Below are 22,622 nucleotides of genomic sequence, written 5' to 3'. Positions count from 1 at the left end.
CGAATTTAGAATCCATTTTTTGCCGCTGTCAAGTTCAGGGATTTGCATCATGATTTTATGGCAATGCTGCCTTTTCAATTAGATTTTTATAAGATATGGCTGTAAACCACATGTACACGTAATAATACTATAATTTCTCTCTCTCTCTCTCTCTCTCTCTCTCTTCTCTCTCTCTCCTCTACTCCTCAACGGGTTTTCAAATTTCTCAATAACTTATGAATACGTAATAATTCTCTCTCTCTCTCTTCTCTCTCTATAAACTCTCTCTCCTCTCTCTCTCTCTCTCGGTTTCAATTTTAAATTTAATAACTATGATAAGTAATCTAAATATCTATCGCTCTTCTCTCTTTCTCATCCATTCTTAATAAGGTTTAGGTCATATAAATGCTCTCTCTCATCTCTCTCTCTCATCTCTCTCTCTCTCTATGTAATAAGGTGTATTTTCTAATACTTATGTATATGCAATAAATCTCTCTCGCTCTATCTCTCTCTATCTCTCTCTCTCTCTCTCTCTCTGCTTTTAATAAGGTAGCTTTTTCTTAATACTTTTATGTTATAATACAATAAAAATCTCTCTCTCTACTCTCTCTCTCTCTCTCTATCTCTCTGCTCTCTCTCTCTCTCTCTTAATAAGGTTTTAAGTTTCTAATAACTAGGTATAGGTAATAATTCCTCTCTCTCTCTCTCTATCTCTCAGGTTTCAAATTTTCTAATACTTATGTATACGTAATAATTCTCTCTCTTCTTCTCTCTCTCTCTACTCTCTCTCTCTCTCTCTCTCTCTCTCTCTCTTCTCAAGGTTTTCAAAGTTTCTAATACTTAGTATACGTTAATAATTGAATTAATTCTCTCTCTCTCTCATCTCTCTCTCTTCTCTCCTCTCTCTCTTCCCCCTGATCTCTACTCTCTCTCTCTCTCTATAAGGTTTTAATTTTCTAATACTTATGTATATGCAATAATTCTCTCTCTCTCTCTCTCTCTCTCTCTCTCTCTCTCTCTCTCTCTCTCTCTCGCTAGCCTACCAAAAGACTTTTATCCCCTTGGAAGATCCTCATCTTCCAGGTGACTGGAATTAATCAGGGCAGATAATGAAGCTCTCCCAGGACACTGAGTCCTTCTTATATTCTGTTATCTGGCGACTGTCTCTTTTCATTCCCCCCCCCCCCCCACCCTCCTTAAGGATATTACTTTGAGAAGTATTATTATTATTATTATTATTATTATTATTATTATTATTATTATTATTATTATTATTATTATTATTGAAGGTGATAGTTGCATCACCTGCATTCATTCACTATCATTCTGATCAGCTGATGCAGCTGTCACCTTCAATACTGCATGGTTGAAAATGGGTCTACTACCTATTTTATTATTATTATTGGTTGCAGGTCCACAGTAATATAGCATGTGAGTATATGGTCTTTAATGGATATTAAAAGCTTTCGAACCTTGTACTAGGTTCATCTTCAGTCAAGTCGAAAGCTTTTAATATCCATTAAAGACCATATACTCACATGTTATATTATTGTGGACCTGCAACCATTGTCTTCGTTTTCGACACGGAAAACTGTGCCCCTGTTATTATTATTATTATTATTATTATTATTATTATATTATATTTATTATTATTATTTATTATTATTATTATTATTATTATTATTATTAACTTTTAGACAGAGGGACATCACGTTGGGGAGTTGCATTAGCACTTAACTCTTAGTCAAGTTATCAACATTACCTAAAAGTATTACAGGAATCGCTTTCTATCTGAATTTCGCTGAGCCAAAATCTGAAACAATTGGTTTTTTAATGTTTTTCTGTCATTATTGTATTGTTTTGTAAGTGATAAACGAATTCAAGGTTGTCGAAGTTAATCAAGATTGAAGTTCGGGAAAATACTTGCATGATGTGTGTTTATTCACTTACGTTTGCTCAAAGGGACAACAGAACGTGCTAGAATAAGTTCATCATCAATGGAGGTTCCAAATGTTCAAGAAAGGCCAGCGATTATTGAATCAGGCCAAGCTCTTAACAAATGCCGAAGTCAGTTGCAAACAAACATGCATATTTACATACATGTATATAACAGATATTTTTGAGGGAGGGCCATTCAATGAACCTTAGCAATTTCAACTCCATCACATACATACATACATACATACATACATACATACATACATACACACACACACACACACACACACACACACACATATATATATATATATATATATATATATATATATAACCAGTGCTACGAGGAGCATACAGTACAGTTAATAAATTTAGAAGCCATCACATACATACATATACATATACATATATATATATATAGTGTGTGTGTATGTATGTATGTATGTATGAATGTATGTATGTATATAAAACCAGTGCTAATAGGAGCATACAGTACTGATAATAAATTTAGAAGCCATCACTTGCATACATAAATATATTCATACATAACCAGTACTATTAGGAGCATACCGTGCTGTTAATAAATTTAGAAACTATCACATACATGCATACATACATACATACATAACCAGTGCTGCAAGGAGCATAAAGTACTGTTAATAAAAGCATCACATACAAACATTCATACATACATACATACATACAATATATACTATATAAAATCGCAACGCTCGTTAAGGAATTCTAATTCACAGAATGAAAAGAACTTGAAAATCGGTGCTGAAAGGAATCGCTGAACTCAACTCGTAATTTTCTCACCACGAATTCCAACGTCGTCGGACGATTTCCTAAAGAAATGTCGGGTTTTGCATCCGGAATGAACTTAGTCCAAACAGTTAAAGTGTCTGTTAAGTACGCTCTTGCTAACGCTTTTTTTCTCTGAACAGAAATTAAGCAAGCATTCAAATGTATATTTATGCCCATTGAAAATAACCAGGAGGTTGATTGTGATTATAGAATCTTTAGCAAAATGGTATATTTCAAATCATATTTATGACGAGTCGGACTTCAGAATATAAATAATTAATAATAATAATAATACATAATAATAATTAATAATAATAATAATAATAATAATAATAATAATAATATAATTAATAAATAATAATAAATAATAATAAAATAATATAATAATAATTTTTATTTACTATGAGCACCAAAAATGAAAATTAAAATCCTAAAATATTTTAGTCTCTAGAATATATTAAGCGATGTTAATACCTTTGGATAACACAGCGGTCACACTAAACTAATTCATTATCCTTTAAGAATAATGACTATATTCCTACTATTTATATTATATTCTGACGGACTGGTACAACTATTAGACACCGACAGTCCATAAAGCAGTTTCACTTGAATGTAATGTATTTTGATAATAATTATAAAAAAAGACTGAAGTTATAGATTATAAGAAAAACATGGTTGGTCGAAGTCATTACGAAAAGTATTTAGGTCAATGTTATGATGATACAATTTTGGGGTAGTTAGCGTTTGAAAGGTTGTTAACAAAGTGGGCGGGGCGAACAACTCCGCTTTGAAATTGGCCTGTAACTCTGAAAAACAGTTCTAGGTGAAAGATATTAGAAAAACAATACTAACCTCTTAGATGCTTACCTATCAGGTTTCATCAGGATCAGAGAAAAGAATAATAATAATAATAATAATAATAATAATAATAATAATAATAATAATAATAATAATAATAATAATAATAATAATAATAATCATATGTAATCAAGTACTTTAAAAGGAAACTTAGGAACGTTAAAGACCAGAAAGATAATATGACGCTTGTTTGATGTAATTTGTGAACATACAAGTGTTGTCCAATATCAAAGTGAAATTACTGCATCGACAGAAAGCAGAAGGAAAAACAGACAACATGAAATGCTATTTGAAACGACTGTTTAATAACTCAAAGAGTAAAATAAACATAAACGAAGAACTGTCCATTGTAGTTCGCAGAAAAATAACCGCGTAATAAAAGCCCCGGGAAATATATCACACCCGACCTACTTATTTCGAAAAGAATCGCTTGTCATTCTATACGCATGTGGAGTATTCATGATGTAAGGTAATATCAAATAAGACCACAGGTGGGAAATCAATGTTTAGAACGATGAGGTAACACCTCCTGGAACCTCCCGCGCCTTAACTCAATTCCAGACCCCAAGACCGGAATAAAGAAGAAGAGTTTTTGATAAAGGCCAGTGACAGAGAGTGATAGAGAGGTACAGAAAGCAACATCGTAGGGGGATACTGCCGCCATTGCACCTCAGGCACGATGCACTGTAGGCTTTACGTAAAGTTCTTTGGGCATTCCTTCGTCCCTAGCTGCAACCCATTTCATTCCTTTTACTGTACCTCCTTTCATATTCTATCTTCCATCTTCCTTTCCATCCTCTTCTAACAATTGTTTTATAGTGCAACTGCGACCTCATAGGTCCCAGTGCTTGGCCTTCGGCCTAATTTGTATGTTCTGTTCTATTCTACAGAAAGTATGACGCCTTACTCTGTAAAAGAAACATTTTAATTTGTCAGTGTCAAAGTGCGCAGACTAATGATTGGCATGAAGGGTCGTTAGCCTGGTAAAACAGATTCGTTAGTTATCGTACTAATGAACGTTGCGTGACGCGTTCAGGTACCACGATGGGCAGGTGAGCACCAGCGCCGTTCTAGATCTTAGCGTATACTTTAGTGCAAATATTATTCTGTCTTAGTCTTTTGTGCACACACACACACACACGCACACACACATATATATATATATATATATATCTATATATATATATATATATATATATTATATTAATATAATATATATATAGATATTAATATATTATTATATCTATATATATATATATATATTATTATGCGTGTGTGTGTGTGTATCTGTTTGATGTGTTATTCAAGCAGCCTCGTAACACCCATCAAGGCATCTCTTCCCCCTTGTAGTCTACTGCAGTCGGTAATCCTCAGACCTCATGGTACAATGAGTGAGTGTTTCGTGTCCTGCAAAGCGTTGGCACTCTTTTCCCCTCCCTGGTTTTCCCTTATACGTAATATCTGTCCTCCTTTCAGAGGCAGGTTTTTCTCGTCTTCATCGTGATTAGACCTCTTCCATCCGTTCCTGTTTTTCTTCGGATCTGGGCAAGATAAGGATATTGGGTTGCTCGCCCGATTAGCCTTGACACCTTAGAAATAATAGTCTTACGCGACCAAAAATGCACAAGTAGGTTAATGTGCTTCAATATTCATTTTTCTTGAGTGAACATGAAAAAAATATAGTAAAGGTTAGATTTTATTTCCACGACCACTAAAACAAAACCTTGATGGAAATATATAGCATAAATCAGAATTCCATCTACACGGCCTTACGGTGCAGTGGTATATGAACACTCTTCTCATGAGCGAGAAAACCAGGTCTCGGATTCCAGGTTCCTGCGTTGCCATAATATCTTCTTTCGATGAGCGGAGGCAAATAGTTTATATGAATATTTATGTTTTTTCAGCCCGTAGTGGGGGCTAGCTCGGGTGTTACCACTCTTATTTTAAAACGTGCTTGTTAAGGGATGGGGTAGCTAGATCCACGCCTTGCCCAGTGGACGTTGAGCGGGTTATGTGCGTGTTTATATATATTATATATATATATATATATATATATATATATATTATATCTATATATAGATATATATATATATATATATATATATATACATATATATATATATATATATATATAGTCTATATATATATATATATATATATATATATATATATGTGTGTGTGTGTGTGTGTATGTATATAGAGAATATATATATAGATAGATATATATAGATATATTTAAATATATATATTATGTATAGATATATTTAATTATATACATTATATTTGTGTGTGCTTGCTTGTGTGTAGCATTAACGCCTGAAAATAGATTCTAAAGATACTTCCTTTTATGAGAAATTGAACTTTTAATATTTGTTTGTTGTACAGCATTTTTTTTTTCCTCCAAAATCCCTTCAACATCTCAAAGATAATGGCAGCCTTTCGCCGCATTACGTCGCTCTCTCCATTTCATGTTGAACCGGATAGTATTTCCGCACTTAGTCCCGAGGTAATTGTTTCTTAGAATGTGTTCTTAGGTAACCTTCCCTTTTGCAACCGAGCCTTGTCCTAAGAATTCTGACTGCGGTTGCCAATATTGCTTCCAAAGCCTATGTAAACTATGTAAAACTACTCCCTCTCTTACGAAACCCAATAAACCAATAATGTTAGCCAGGCTGGTTTTGTAGTTTTTTTTTTTTATTTATAGTTCGTACGTCCGCTCACGTTTGATCGAAATGCGAAAAGTTTCACTTTTTGAAATACCTTTCGCATTTAGAGCAGGGATAACATGTCATAATCATATAATGCTCACATGATAATGGTGATTATTGTTATCACCGTAGTTTGGGTCCTATTTATTAATAATTATTTTTTTTCAACCATTCATTGTCCCTGTCAGAGGATGGCCCATTGGAAAAACTAAGAGACAAAAATGACTTTCACATCTATCCTTTAGCTGCCGAGTCAAGGATAAACCCATTTATGTCATTAGAGCTTTCAGTGTAAAAGTCTCATGACATGCTTTGGCATTTAGATCACCTTTATATGCATTTGCTCGCTCTCTCTATTATTATTATTATTATTATTATTATTATTATTATTACCTTGCTGAATATCAGTACCAAAGAACGTCATTATTGTTACTGTATCATTTCAAACTGTTTGTGGAGTCGTATTTCTGTTGCTCACGTTCTTCCTAATTTTTTCATTCTCTTTTTGGACTTAACCTTGATTATCGTCTGCAGTCTCTCAGACAAGACATCGACTTGAGAACAAAAAATTTCAAAACGCCGTATTATTATTATTATTATTATTATTATGATTATTATTATTATTTTTTTTTTTTTTGCTCTATCACAGTCCTCCAATTCGTCTGGGTGGTATTTATAGTGTGGGGTTCCGGGTTGCATCCTGCCTCCTTAGGAGTCCATCACTTTTCTTACTGTGTGTGCCGTTTCTAGGATCACACTCTTCTGCATGAGTCCTGGAGCTACTTCAGCCTCTAGTTTTTCTAGATTCCTTTTCAGGGATCTTGGGATCGTGCCTAGTGCTCCTATGATTATGGGTACGATTTCCATTGGCATAATCCCATATCCTTCTTATTTCTATTTTCAGATCTTGTAACTTATCCATTTTTTTCCCTCTCTTTCTCTTCAACTCTGGTGTCCCATGGTTTATTAAGTATTATTATTATTGTTTATTATTATTATTATTATTATTATTATTATTATCTTATTATTACTTATTATTATTATTATTATTAAAGAGCCTATCGCAATCTGCAGAGAGAGAAATGAAATTCCTCGAAAGTCGACGAGACCGGTCTAAGAGCATTCTTGTGTGACGTCATAAATCGCCGAAAACGACTGGCCCACAAAGAAGCACAGGGAACGAAGGAACTCGTCCCTGCCACCCGATTATTACGTCCAATAAAACACGGGTCGTTCGTCATGAACTCTTGCTTACGCCAACGTGATTCTGGACTCATTTGCAGGTTTATGTGCAAGGTCGTTTGGAAAAGAAAGGGAACGAGCAGTAAAGGTATACCAGCTATTTCTTTCATTCTGGTAACTAATGAAACTGCGCAACAGTTTTTTTTTTTTTTTTGTGTGTGCGTGTGTGTCATTGACGTCACTTCTCATAAATTTACATTTCTGTGTGCAAATACTTTTAGAACTGAAAATGATCAAAAGAAAATGTACACAGCTCCAGACTCGTCACTTTAGAAAAGCACTGCTTATGAATGCAGGCTTCAGAACGTGTTCAATTTAAAATACTTACGGTAGTAATTAAATAATTCTGATTACATTTCTTCTGGTAGTAATTAAATCATTTCGATTAGATTTCTTCTGGTAGTAATTAAATAATTGCGATTAGATTTTCCATAAAAAATATGAAAATGTGTTGTAATTGCATCGTCAAAATAGCCCATTCTGTATCGAATTATTGTGTATCAATGATCCTTTTATCAGAAATGATCTATTATTTGGGCCATAAAGGTCTTACACTCTGACATTGAAAACGAATTACAAAATTATCAAGAACGGTAGGAGATTTGGAGACCGCAAATCTCAGCCCTATTTTTCACTTTGCAAATTTTATACGTATCTCCCCCATCTTTTTTTTTTAATCCTTGCTAACGAACAAACGTAACCCAAGCCGTAACATAGGTAATAAACAAAAGAGGATAAGATACAAGCAGTTTAATGAGAGTAGTGTGACCACTTCAAGATTTCTGTGAGCGCTTCATAAGAAAGAATAAGCTATTTAGCAAGACAGTAGTTCATTAGGGTGTGTATGTCTGTTTGTATGGGAGTGGGTGGGGGTTGGGGGAGGGGGGGGTTGTTGTTTGCAGGTGGGCAATTGGATACAATAAAGCCAAACAAAGAAGTCAAGACATTAAGCTAGTTTGAAATGTGAAAATTTCGAAATTAAAATGTGATCGGAAATTATGCAAGACTTAACATTTTAATGATCTGCAAGAATGCACGGATGGACTCGGCGATACTATATATATATATAGATATATATATAATATATATATATATATATATATATATATATATATAGTGTGTGTGTGTGTGTGTTAAGCCGTTTCTCCTAACATGGTGGCTTAAGAATAAGGGCAATGGTTGCTGCTGCATTTGTAATATGAAATCGAGGATGAAATGTGCATAAAACTTTCTTAATAGAAATCGCTTCCCAGACACACACACACACATATATATATATATATCATATATATATATATATATATATACATATGTATATGTATATAATAATCGATATAGATATCAATTTTACAATCCCCTTAAAATTATTGCCTCATAAACGTCATCAACGCCTGTATAATCAAAGCCGAACATCTCTTATTTCTTTGGTCCATACTCGATGTGGAGCGTCGAATACTGAAATTAGCCAATGATGTATTAATAGGGGACGCGACCGTAGTTGTTGGGTGGGGGGGGGGGGGGGGGGGGGGGGGGGGCGGGTTTGCGGGGATGCCCCACCTCCTACCATAGGCAGATCATTAACACGGTAAAGTTTGCTCTGACTAGTCAGGTTGGCGGGTTTCATTAACAATAGCGGGAGATTTTTATGATCTGCTCATTTGCATATTAATGGCATCATACCTTCGACAATACCTGGTCGGTGTTCACACAATAAGGGGGCTCTATATATATACACATATATATGTGTATATATATAGAGCTCTAACATCTGTGAATACACACCTGGTGGTACAACAGAGCCCCTTAACCAAATCAAAGAATATTGAAAATTTCAAAAGTCTATTCTTTCGTATCTATAGCCGACAACACTTAAGTAGAGAAATTCAGGAACTTCTGAATAAAATAATAAAATGACTATTCCGAGAGAGAGAGAGAGAGAGAGAGAGAGAGAGAGAGAGAGAGAGAGAGAGAGAGGTTGAACATTTTTACACCTTTACCGTGAGTTCGGTCATTATGCCTTCCATGATTCATTACAAAGTATGACGATAATAACGCTTCCAACGGTCATCACGCAACAGAAGAACCTGTTACGAAAATAACGCTGAAATATTGCTGTCATGGACCCAAGATTCAGCGTAAATGTCCCAGTATTTTTCAATATTCCTTTTGCTTTACTTATGCTCCGATTTAGTTTTATGGCCATGACAGCGTGAACACCTTTAGAAAAATTTTTTTAATATTTTTGTATCATATTGAATCCTTTTTTCATTTAAAAACTTTTTCACAATTTGTTAATTTCAAGAAGTGTTCATTTCTTTTTTATTTCATGCATTTTCATTGATTTTTATTTCAGTCTCGCCAGAGAGACTTCAGGTTTAATTTTTTTTTTCTGAATTTCATCAGTTATCTTTATTTAAATTTGACTTCAATCAAATGCCTTGTTATTTCTCTACATTTCCGCAGTTGTCATTTCATTTTCGCTTAAATGTGATTTAAACTACTTCAGGAACAAAATAAACGTTATATAGGTTTTATATAATAGAGCAATCATCCTTATTTCAATTTGTTTTCAGTCTCGCCTCAGCAACTTCGGGAACAAGTGTCTTTGGATATTTTTTTTATTTGGTTTTCATATTTTATCGTTATTCCGGTTTGAATTCAGCCATGCCTCTTAAGATTTCAGGAACGTATTCCGGAGTTTTTCTATAAGAATTTGGTTACTTAATTACAATTTGAATAATCGCGCCTTAAACATTGCAGGAACAAATGCCACACGATTTTATTGTGTCTCACCAAATACCCTGACTTCAATCTCAAATGTTCGAAGCAAAAATTGATCCAAGAAAGTCTCGCGATGAACTAACCGATTCACCTAAACTCAGAATCGCCCCTCAATGGCCTTTGCGAAGTTAACACGGTGGCAAACATTAAACCTGTAGTAAACTGACGTCTCATAGGTCGGTGTCAGCAGGATTATTACAGTACAAGGTTAGACCGCTTCTGACCAAAATAGGACAATCTCGCGCATGACGTCACGTGGCGGATTTAACTGAGGTTCACGTAAAAAAAATGCATCAGTCAGTATTTGACCCCACCAGAGTAAAGAACAAGGAGATTAACGGGGACCTCTCTCTCACAAGGTCGTGAAAGAGATAGAGAATGGGTTTGGGCAAACAATTCCCATAGTGGCCCTTAATTTACTTGTTTTCTTGGTTTTCTTTTATGGCCACCTACCAATGACGTCACAAATATGCGCAGTAACGACGGGACGGTCTAACCCTGTACTCTATTAATCCTGGGTGTCAGTAGCTGTAATTAAGTGCGTTGTCGGCTTTTTCTGAAAGGTAATTGGCGCGATTCAAGCTTTTAGAATTGTTTCGTATGATGTCCTAGTTATTATCGTCTCAGCGGCGTGATCGGTATGGTCTTAGCCTGCCACCTCGGTGGCCGCGAGTTCGATTCTCGGGCATTCCACTGAGGGGTTAGATATGTGTATTTCTGGTGATAGAAGTTCACTCTCGACGTGGTTCGGAAGTCACGTCAAGCCGTTGGTCCCGTTGTTGAATAACCACTGGTTCCATTCAACGTAAAAACCATACAAACAAACAAACAAAACAAACAAATGTCATAGTTATTCCTTGCTACTGGAGGCATCATTGCTCATTTGGGTTTTCGAGACTCATTGTAACTTATTGCCGACTGGACCAGACTGCTAAAGTTTTTGTAAATTTCATTAGCGCTTGGTTTTTCACCCAGCTTGTGACAGGCATCAGTGTACAGACTCTCACGTCAAGGCTTTAGAAAGAATAGTAAGGAATCCTCGTAAAGTAAATAAAACTATAAGTAGCTTTTGAGACCACTCGAACGTGACACGTATGTTCAGTAACCGCTGTCGACGCTGATTCTGGAAATCGGTCATTTTCAGGATTTTATTCTTCGATATAATTCGTTCCCCTTACTGCCAGGCTTTGTAACTTCCACTAATTCCACTACTTTCCCAACTCCCTATAAAGAATTGGATTTTTCTTAATGTCTTCGAGCCTGGTCTGGATAAGGGCAAAGTGTTGACGTACCGTTGGATTCGACAGAGAAGAGCAAAGGTGTATTGTTTTTAGGGCGAAAATACTGTACTTTGAAAAATCGCATGTACAATATTGAAACAAGAAGTCAAACAAAGGCTGTTTCCAAACTCATCTGAAGAATAAGACTCCCTGACATGCAACTCCAAACGAAACGGCCGGGCAATTGCAGAGGGCAATTTTCTAAGGCATTGCCAGAAGAAATGCCAAGTACATTAAGTGTCCGAGCAGTGTTGCCAGAAGTAGAGCAAAAGTTCATTAACATTCTTGCCGTACGGTCGGAAGTGAGTTGAAATTCTTTGCAAACACGATTTTTACACTTTCCGTGGTAAGAGGGATTCAGGGAAATGTTTTCTTTACAGAGGGAATGTGGAAAAGAAGTATAAAGTGTACTGCAACAGTCAAAATCAGCAACACTTGCTTGCAGCAGAACATAATTTGAAATGTTGAAGGAAAGGTCTTGTGAAATATGTAGCCAAAAGGATACATATATGAAAGAAATGTCTCTCTCTCTCTCTCTCTCTCTCTCTCTCTCTCTCTCTCTCTCCTCTCTCTCTCATATATATATATATATATATATATATATATATATACATATATATACATATATATAATACTATATATATATATATATATATATATATATATATATATATATATATATATATATCTGTCTACTCTCTTGGGTTGTAAAGAGAGAGAGAGAGAGAGGATAATTTCTTTAATATATTTATCCTTTTGTATATATATATATATATATATATATATATATATATATATATGTGTGTGTGTGTGTGTGTGTGTGTGTACATGTATATCTTTTCACTACCTTCACCTGAAATAACAATGCATTATTCATTGCGTCGTTCTTCCCGGATTAACGCCATATTATGAATATAACTAAGAAAACTAACTGAGAGCGCTTGGCTTCAGGAAGAAGAAAGATAAAAAAAAAAAGAGAGGGGGAAGAGAAATAAAAGTAAGATTATGACTTCAGCATACTGGATATCGCCAGTCCTAATATTTACTCTCAAGAGCAAGAAATCCCTTGTATTTAACTGAACAGTGAACGCTGGTAAAGAGAAATTGTTGATTCAGTTATTGCTATAGCTCCTGAATAGGAGTGGGAGGATAAAACTTCAGTATTATATTTCAAGATATATTCCGTGACAGTATTGACGTTTATTAATAGAGAATAGACACAGTAAGCTTATAGCATATCAAGTTAAGATCTTGCAGTGCATAGTTAGGAGTTAACTGTCATTTGTCAGCCTTATACCTCAAGATGAAGTATTTGTGGCTATTATTATTATTTTTCATGTCACTAAAATGATGAAGAAATCCACGATGGTGCAATTGTACATATATATATATATATATATATATATATATATATATATATATATATATATATATCTACTATATATATATATATATATATATATATATATATTATACAATGTGTGTGTGTAAAAAATATATATATAAAACGAGAGCTTTCGAGATTTGCCTTCTCAATCAAATTGAGGAAATTCGAGCATGTTTTCGAAAGCTCTCGTTATTTATATATATATATATATATATATATATATATATATATATATATATATTTATATATATATTTACATTTAAACCATTGTGGATTTCCTCACCATTATTATTATTATTATTATTATTATTATTATTATTATTATTATTATTATTATTATTATTATTATTATTATTATTATTATTAGTTATTATTATTATTATTATTATTATCCGAGCTGTAACCTTAGTTGGAAGAACGCCGTGACATTTAAGTAGTAAAATCTTAGGATCTTTAAATCGATAAGTACAGCGTATTTAGATATGTGAATAGATGTATGACGCGCGTGACATTTAAAAATCGAGATAGAGAAAGAAAAAAAAGATGGGTATCGTTTTGCTAATTTAGCTCTGCGATTGATGAGAGCTCTATAAAAAACCACGACTGGGACCTTTCAGTCGTATTTGTTAAATAGCAAAATCCCGGAAGGTACAGATCCCCACTCGACCCGTAAGCACGCGATAAAATCGGATATCTTATTATGATTTAGAATTATTATGATTTGGTATGTTTACTACACCTTTGCAATAGTTCACGCTTCCCGTTTGGATTCACATTCATGGTGAGGCAGTAAATGAAATGCGGTGAGAGAAGGCCGCAGAGTATTCATAATTTGCATTCGCCTTTAGGCGAGAGTCCTTGCTGGCGTAACCAGCATCTTTGATTCTTTTCATCATTTTTATTGTCAGGACGTATCTTTGAAGTTTAAAGTGACATTTCATGTCTCCTGCTAAGCGCACATTTCCTAAACCTCAACGGACATAATTTTCCCATAGCACATCGAAGCCTGTTTTCTGTAGCATATCAAATGAACGTTTCCTTCCTTATGTGGGCATATTATTATGTTATAAAGGCAAATTTAGCTATTCATGAACTTAGTGGTCATTGTGCCATAGCCTTATCCGTTCATTTCAGTATTCAGTCAGAGATTGTTTCTTTCATTTAACGTCAAAATTTGGATGAATTCTCCTCGCGTTTCTGTTTGCTCTTACTATTACAATCTTTCGTCCTTCGAGAGGCACGTTTGTCTCTCCCTTGGTTTCAATCCAGCTCGGTTTCTTACGTCATTTGTTTAAGAGTTTTGCAACACTAAATAACTGACGATGATTTAACGAGTGAATAGGGCCTTGTCCAGTAAAGCATTGGACTGCCGGCGCAATGTGTCACTCTGTAAGAGAAGATAATTAATAGCTAAAAATACACACTCTAGAGAAAGGTTGGAATGGCGTTGCCTATCCTCAAGCACTGACGATATTTTCTATCGAAGTGTATTATTATTTTCAATAAAGACAATCATTTTTCATTGTTATCCAATACTTACAAATCTTTTTTGCGTTCCCTTTCGGTGAAACAAATTGCACTTGTGCACTTTCCAAAGAAATTCATTGTATTTCTGTGTGCGTAGCAAAGCTAGTCTTGAGACTAGTTTTGTTACGCGTTTACACTTCCGTGTCGTCCATCCTCGGCCCCAGCAACTTTCATCTGACTCTATTAAAAGTTTTTCGCGTTAAGTCAACGTCCATGGGATCGTGACTTATCTACCTGACCCTCATTTACATTACCGTCCATTTCGACGGTATATGTACAGTTGGTCATATACTACAGTTATGGCTCACCCCTTCTTTCGTCTTCGTTATACCTGTCAATTAACTGCCTTGGCTTGGGAGTCACAAACAATCAAGGGACAGGACCTGTTTTGAGTCGTTTTTTCGCTCGGTTACGAATGGTGCTAGGTAGGTTTGAAAGGTCTCACTGAGCTCCATGGCGCTTACGATAGACTTCTAATGTCTGCTGAAACACCTATGTCTATTTTATGGCAGGGTATTTAACCCTGCAGGAGGGAAGGTAGACTTGCAAAGGTGTTACCTGTCCTTTCTTTCTAACCCGTTTATTTGTTTTTCTTTTTAGTGGATGTGGTTAATAAACAACAAGTTGATAAACGCACATGAAATCACAGTATTGCAGAATTTACCAGCAAACTTGAAACAGGGATTTACCAAATAATTTTTGAGGGGTGAGCGCTACGACGAAAATGGCGTTGTTTGTACACAAAATCCAAGTGAGGTTATGTCAAAGGTTTCTGAATTAGCTGCCTTCCTTTCCATGCAAAGCTTGCTAAATCCATTTTTCAATACCGTAACAGAAAGCCTTGATCATTTCATTTTTTTCAAACTGGATACATATGGAAATTGTAATTCCATATACTGTGCATTATATATGTGTGTGTGTGTGTGTGTGTGTGTGTGTGTGTGTAACGTCTTATGAATAAAAACTGTCCTAACGTCTCTAGAGCAAGTATTTGTTTTATACAACTCATTTTCTAAAAAAAAATGGAATATTTAGGAACATCTATTCCTATAAGCGCATTGCAGCTACTTTTGCTAAATTAATAGCTCTCTTGTGCGCATAAGCCGAGGGGAGGGGTAATATCATCATAAAAATGTCGTACCAGGAGACGCAGAGAAAAGGGATAGTATAGAACTAATAATCAGTACCTCTTTCTTTCCCTTTTCTCTTTTATTTTCGCGAGACTGGCCTTTTCCTGAAAAAGTGAAAAAACTAGTGAATTCCATTTCTTTGTAAGGAATGTGACACGGCCACTTTCCTGTATCTTTCTTATCAAAGTGCCACCGATTGTGACTACTTGGTGCGAAGTAAGGCAACAGATGCTAGTAAAGGGGTTTGCGTGACCGCAGCCTTGAAGCCTATCGTGAATATCACGAGAAAATCTAGAATGTGATCGGTGTTTTCGGCTCTTTGAAAGGGTCGAGGGAAAAGTAGATCTTTTTATCAGGGAATTATAAATTACTAGATAAATAAATTTCTCCTTTCTGCTTATAATGACAAATTTAGTCTTCCTGGAACTATACATTAACTAACCCTTAAGATCCGGGGCTTAAAGGGGGAAAAAAATGAAGCAACTCAAGCCTGGGAAACTTTGAGGTCGGGCGATTTTCAGAAAAAAAGACACCAATGGAACGAGGAAGATATGCAAATGCGCATGTGTAAGAAAAGAAATTCTAAAATATTCTCCCTACCTTCCACGAGAAGTTGAAAAAGACTATTTACAACCCCTTGTGTGCCCGTGGCCTCTTAAGATTACAAGACAGTTATTAGGTTTACCATGTAATACAAGTTTTCTCCTAATTAATAATTTCATCTTATTTTGTAAAGCTATCATGACAGCTCACACAATATCGGAACAGATAAGTACTAAAATCAGTAAAAAAAAAATTGAGTTTATTTGTTGCAAAATATTTATGTAATTACTGAGATCGAAGATACAGTAACTTTTCGGGATTATACATGTTTTCTCTAATATTTCTTTGCAAAATTACAATTATAACTGACATACTACCTTAAAAGATAAGAACTAAAACCAACAGCAACACTGGGTATATTTATGAGCAAATAAATAAAAAGACATCAAGTGAGAGAGAGCGAGAGAGGTAGAGAGAGGAGAGCGAGAGAGAGAGAGAGAGAGAGAGAGAGAGAGAGGCAGTACATACATACCAACCTTGAAGTCAAAATCACAGCTACTTCTTTGATCTGGGCCGGTCTAAAAATTGCCATTAGTGAATTTATGGCTATAGAGGTAATGGAACCTCTTTCCCGCCAATTCCCAAACCCAAATCAGAGGCGCGTAATATTGATGCTCACCGGTGAGTGAATCCGCCCACCCCCCAAAAAACCTACTATTGCTACTCGTACGAGGATAAACCATCCTTCGGGGTCCCTAGAATCCACGAGTTATGTCACTTTTATTAAATTGTTTTAGAGTATAATGAATTTGGACAACTGTATTTATATATACATACACACATACATATATCTATATCTGTGTGTATATATATGTGTGTGTGTGTGTGTGATAAGTATGTATGTACTATGTGTTTTTTTTTCAGAATAACAATGAGAGAATGATACTCGCCTTCAGTAATACTAACAAATATAGTATTCTAGATGAAAACATTAGTTATTATTATCAATATTATTGTCCGTTGTAATAAATACTTAAAAAAAAACAATGATGATGAACGGGTAAATTCAACCCATATCAGTTTCTACTGCAAGGGACTCCCGTCACTGCGGATATTGTATTCTAGCCCTGGTTGTGCGTAAGGACGGCGGTGTAAACAGATAAGACGTTATCATAATCTGCGTCTGTCATATATTTTCTCTGTAAAATAACATAATTTTCTTTTTATTTTTCTCTATAAATTATTGACATCCTGCCGACCACACAGTGCTGCCTTACTCCCACGCAATATTCTGCATAGAATATATATACCTAAGAAAGCCTACGCACCTACTGATATATACATATAAATATAATACAGTATACATGAAATTGTATGTATAATTATGCATGTCCGCGATATGTATATTTGCATAATAATGATAGCAGCATCGCTGTGGTCAGTGGTCTTTATACTTAATATATGCATCACACATAACCACGCATGTTCTACATCCTAGTAGGTATTATTACATATCAAATAATGCAGAAGTATATATATATATATATATATATATATATATATATATATATATATATATATATATATTATATATATATATATATATCATAGTCCATCATTCACTAAACAACACAAAACACAAAAATAACATTCAGACGCAAACACAACTTTAGCTACACTGCAGGCAAACTAATTTCAATCACCAATCAACACAGTTCTGTTAATTCACTGAACTCGGGTCGTATGTTATCAAAACTACACTGGCGACGAAGAAAAGCTTGAAAATATATATATAAGTATATTCTGGATCACTAAAGGAAGCAACAAGTCAAACGAAAGCTATGGAAGTGCTGGTGTTTATCACGCCTCTCGTCTAATAGCGAACGTGTGTGTAGTGTGAATACCGAGAAGTAGCTACAGCGTGCAGTGAGACACCTCCTCCTAAGCGCGTGCAGTGGCATCGACGGTCTCGGGCATGCTGCGCGCACGGACCTTGTTCATTACCCGTCCCTTGGACAACAACATGCTTTTTGTGGTCCTTACATTGCTGCCTGCCAGACCGCCACCAGCTCCTTATTTGCCTAATGTAGGTGAGTGCTAAAGGGCGTTCGATTCGGCTTTGCGTTCGCTTGATTCACGTCAAAAAAAAGCTCCCATTCATTTGTTCGTCCAAACGAATCCCTCTATATTATTTACCCCACAATCGGCAAGATCCAATGATTAAATCATAAACGTCATGAAAGGCCGTACTCGTAAGAACTAACCGGGTCTAATTCGGGGCGAAAAAAAAAAAAAAAAAATAAGAAATCGAGACGCAAACAAGTGGAAGGTGCCAGTACGTGAAGTGCCCCTGGAGTTACGTGTCATTAAAGGCGCCGTGCGTGCTTAAACACAATTAATTTTCGACTCTGTGCTTCTGTGGGACAAGTAATAGTAAGCGGACCTAATCACAGACATGATTCATGAGGATCATGCTCTCTCTCTCTCTCTCTCTCTTCTCTCTCTCTCTCTCTCTCTCATACACACCCACACACACACAGGAACAACATAACCCTTATCCTATAAAGCGTAATACTCAAACAACAACGTTGTTCTCTCTCTCTCTCTCTCTCTCTCTCTCTCTCTGAAACAACATATCCCCTACCCTATAAAGCGTAATGCTCAAACCTCTCTCTCTTTCTCTCTCTCTCTCTTTCTCTCCTACACTGAAGCATATCCCCTTTCCCTATGAAGCTTAATACTGAAACTACATAAAGGCTCTCTCTCTCTCTCTCTCTCTCTCTCTCTCTCTCTCTCTCTCTTCTCTCTCTCTCTCTCTCTTCAAAGCCTTTGCACATATCCTGTGGAACAGAGGACGCAGCAGGCGAAGGGACAATGGAGGCTTTAAACCCCGCGGGGTCTCGTTTTTAAATCCCGCCTAATGGGGGAACCATTAGGACAAAGAAATGCTTCGTCTGTACGTAATATTCGCCCTTAGCGATGCATTACGAGGGTTAATCGCTGTCGTCAATGATTGATTGTGGGAGTTATTAGGTGGGAGGAGGAGGAGGAGGAGGAGGCGGCCATATGCTGGAACCCTCACACCCGGTAGCTAATTAGTGAAAGGCATTTCATTATAATGTGAAGTTCATTGAGATCGTTAGACGGAATTACCTGCCGAAATTGCTCTACACGAGATAGATTGAGATATATCGGGATTATTCGTGCAGATGTAGGTAAGTAAGGCCAAAATGAAATGCAACGGTAATGGTTAGTTGTGAGTAATTAAATGATGTAATTAGAAATGAAGAATCTGAGCGCCGTTATATATATAAACTTTCATTCACTCATATCGCGCCTTCATTATTATTTTTCTAATTGAGGGATACGTTTGATATAAGCATAAGAGGACGAGGGTGGGCGCCGTTTATTCTTTCAGAACTGATTAGAAATGATAGAAAAAAAAATCAAAATTTGTAAATATCATATTAGCGCTCTCCTTAACTAGAAAAGTCACGTAACCTATATTCAAAGTGCTAATGATGAAAATAAAATTATAAGCTAGCACAAGCATTTACTTGTTCAATATTAATATGAGAATAAAGTTACTTTTCCTAACTTGATAAAACCGGACAAATAAAATACCTTTTTCGGAACGAATTGGCAAACTTTCTTCAACTTTAGATCATTCAGGGAGATTCTTTGTCAGGCTCTTTTTTTTTAACCTTGATATTTTTTATTTATCTAAAAAATAATTTTTAAAAAATAAAAACTAATGCCAAGTATGTTTTAGACGAGAAGAAACATAGACCATTTGTTAATTGTGAAACCTAAAATATGCAGATAAGCCATTGGCACGTTTGTGCAAACATATATACATACACAAACACTCACTTGCCGATAAGTAGGTATGCTTCATCTTTATAGAAGAAACAGCCATACTGGCTAAAGCATTCTCTCTCTCTCTCTCTCTTCTCTCTCTCCCTCTCTCTCTCTCTCTCTCTCTCTCTCTCATTACGAAAGTTTTGCTCACTAGCTATTATCACATTTTCTCTCTCTCTCATCACGAAAGTTTACTCACTAACTATTCCCACTAATTAGAATACTACTGGTAACTCGGGGCATATTACTAGTATCCCATTACACAGAGCCCTGTCTAATAAACTTTTCAAATCTTTAGTTACTCTTAACATAAGAAGTTTCGGGTATATTTGTGTGTGTATTTTACATCATGGGTATTGTTCCGATTTTTACGTAAACGCTAAATGTTAGGCGTATGTTTTTCTCTGTGATTTTTAAATTTCCATGCTTTGAATACTCTGCTGTTTATTCATTGTTCTCAGCTTATCCTCACCTTAAATGGTTGTATGTTTGTTTGTATGGTGTTTTTACATTGCATGGAACCAGTGGTTATTCAGCAACGGGACCAACGGCTTTACGTGACTTCCGAGCCACGTCGAGAGTGAACTTCTGTCACCAGAAATACACATCTCTAACACCTCAATGGGATGCCCGAAAATTGAACTCGCGGCCGCCGAGGTGGCAGGTCAAGACCATACCGATTACGCCACTGAGGCGCTCTGTAAATGGTTGTTCCGATGCATTTTTACGTAAAATTCCTTTATGAAGATTTCCTTATGTGACTTTTATAATGTTCTCTCTGTGATCTACTTCGTCAGGTATTCAGTTCTTGTCTAATTACCCTCTACATTAATTATTTTCCATACATTATTTACGGCTGAAGATACATTCCCGATTTCAGGGCGTCTAAAAATCTTTGCTATGTTCTGGTACATGGAGCATAGATAGCTATAGGGTAGATGGTTGGATTCCGGGAGCTTGGTTATTTTTTGCTAAATTCCCGAATATAAAGAGGATAGCGAATCACCCAGTCATGTTAGATGCCTGACTTGAGAAAAGGAAAAAAAAAGTACATTCGTCCCCAGTTTCTCTTGCTTAGTAACCATGTTTTTCTCATTCTACATTCTGGTTTCTCTGAAAGTTTGTAACGGCTTGCTGAGTACGTACTTTTTTTTTTTATCATGACGTCATAAGGAGGCTTAAGCTTAGCTAGTTTGTAGTTTTTTTAGTTAGCAATAAACATGAATTCCTTTCCTATATGAGCACACTATTCATAAAACTGGTAATCAAGTGTAGACAGTCGAGTTATCCATGGTGGATTTCGTCTTGACGACCATTTGAAGACGAAACACGAAGCGTTCAGGAAGAAGAAATTGGTGAGGTAGGATGAGAGAAGAGGTGTTTCACAAAGCGAGTTGAGCAAGAAAGGAAGACAGCAGGGTGCGTCCAAACGATTGAAAAGAGAATTGAGGTGTCTCTGGAAGCCACGGGTCGAATGTGTGACGGGATTGTTGAACTAAACTTTCCTGTATGGAAAAGATGTTTGGATGCTGAATGTAACGAATTGACAGAAGGGTTGGCGCTCTTGGATGAATTATTTATACAGAATATGTAGCGTGAGAAAAATGGAAATGGTAAAAAATATTGACATATGCAAAATTAGTCAAAATTTTCTTCCCTGTAAAGGATGGATCAGTGATTTGAGAAAGTTTGGTCATGTAGTAAGAAAGGGGGACACTAGTGAATACAGTATTTCATTTACAATTGTTAGGAGAAAAGGGATAAATACCTACTGGACAGATTGGTGATAGGAGCATTGAAAATGAAGGCTTAATATTAAAAAAGTATGAAAGCTTTTGTAAGATGGCAGTGAAGGAACCGGTGTGTTGGGGGCATTCAGTGCAACGCTGATGCGTCTCCTGTGAAGAAATGACTGATATTATGAACAACGTTTTTTGCAGATAGATTACCGGATAATCCATGTTCAGTATGAAAACAGTAAATTCATTGTCATGTAATTTCATATATATATATATATATATATATATATATATATATATATATATAATAGATATATATCAGAGTGGCTACACAATTTAATTGTGTATAGATATTCACCTATTAATCGTATTGGGATTCAATGAGACGGGATGGTTTAGATTCCAGATTCTTTAATTTACAAAATACAAGCTTCGAAGACATAGTATGCATGGTAATTTAAAGAATCTGGAACATAAAACACACACACACATACATATATATATATATATATATATATATATATATATATATATATTATATATATATATATATACATGCACAGCTTAAATTTACATGGCGAATTTCTTTCTGAAACCATTCCAATAAGGAATGGCAGCTAAGGGGGCAATGCACCAAGACCAAAGTGCGAGATCTCATCGCCCAAGCATTAGCAATTAACGCACGAGTTAACGCAGGTTAACGCCTACTTGTGTATTTAGATGTTCCCTTTGCATCAGTAATGCCTCTCATCAACATCGCTAAATGTCCGTTTTATCCTCTAGATCTGTTTTTTTTTCTTCTTCTCTCTCTTTTTTTTCCCAATCAGTGTCGGAAT

The 22,622-nt window shown here is 35.6% G+C and overlaps 1 protein-coding gene across 1 annotated transcript in view; it reads right to left on the bottom strand.

Annotated features, from left to right (window-relative positions):
• The window catches only part of LOC135224325 (uncharacterized), a 51,554-nt gene extending 33,474 nt beyond the window's left edge, over positions 1–18,080 (bottom strand). The window contains exon 1 of the mRNA XM_064263224.1: positions 17,946–18,080. The gene's annotated coding sequence lies outside the window, so the exon portion shown is untranslated. The remainder of the gene's footprint in view (positions 1–17,945) is intronic.
• Positions 18,081–22,622: the final 4,542 nt, after the last annotated feature.

This window comes from Macrobrachium nipponense, chromosome 12 (assembly GCF_015104395.2).
Source record: "Macrobrachium nipponense isolate FS-2020 chromosome 12, ASM1510439v2, whole genome shotgun sequence".
In the NCBI taxonomy this organism is placed as follows: domain Eukaryota; kingdom Metazoa; phylum Arthropoda; class Malacostraca; order Decapoda; family Palaemonidae; genus Macrobrachium; species Macrobrachium nipponense.
The sequence above is the reverse complement of the archived record's forward strand: the minus strand, read 5'-3'. Positions and strand labels throughout refer to the sequence as shown.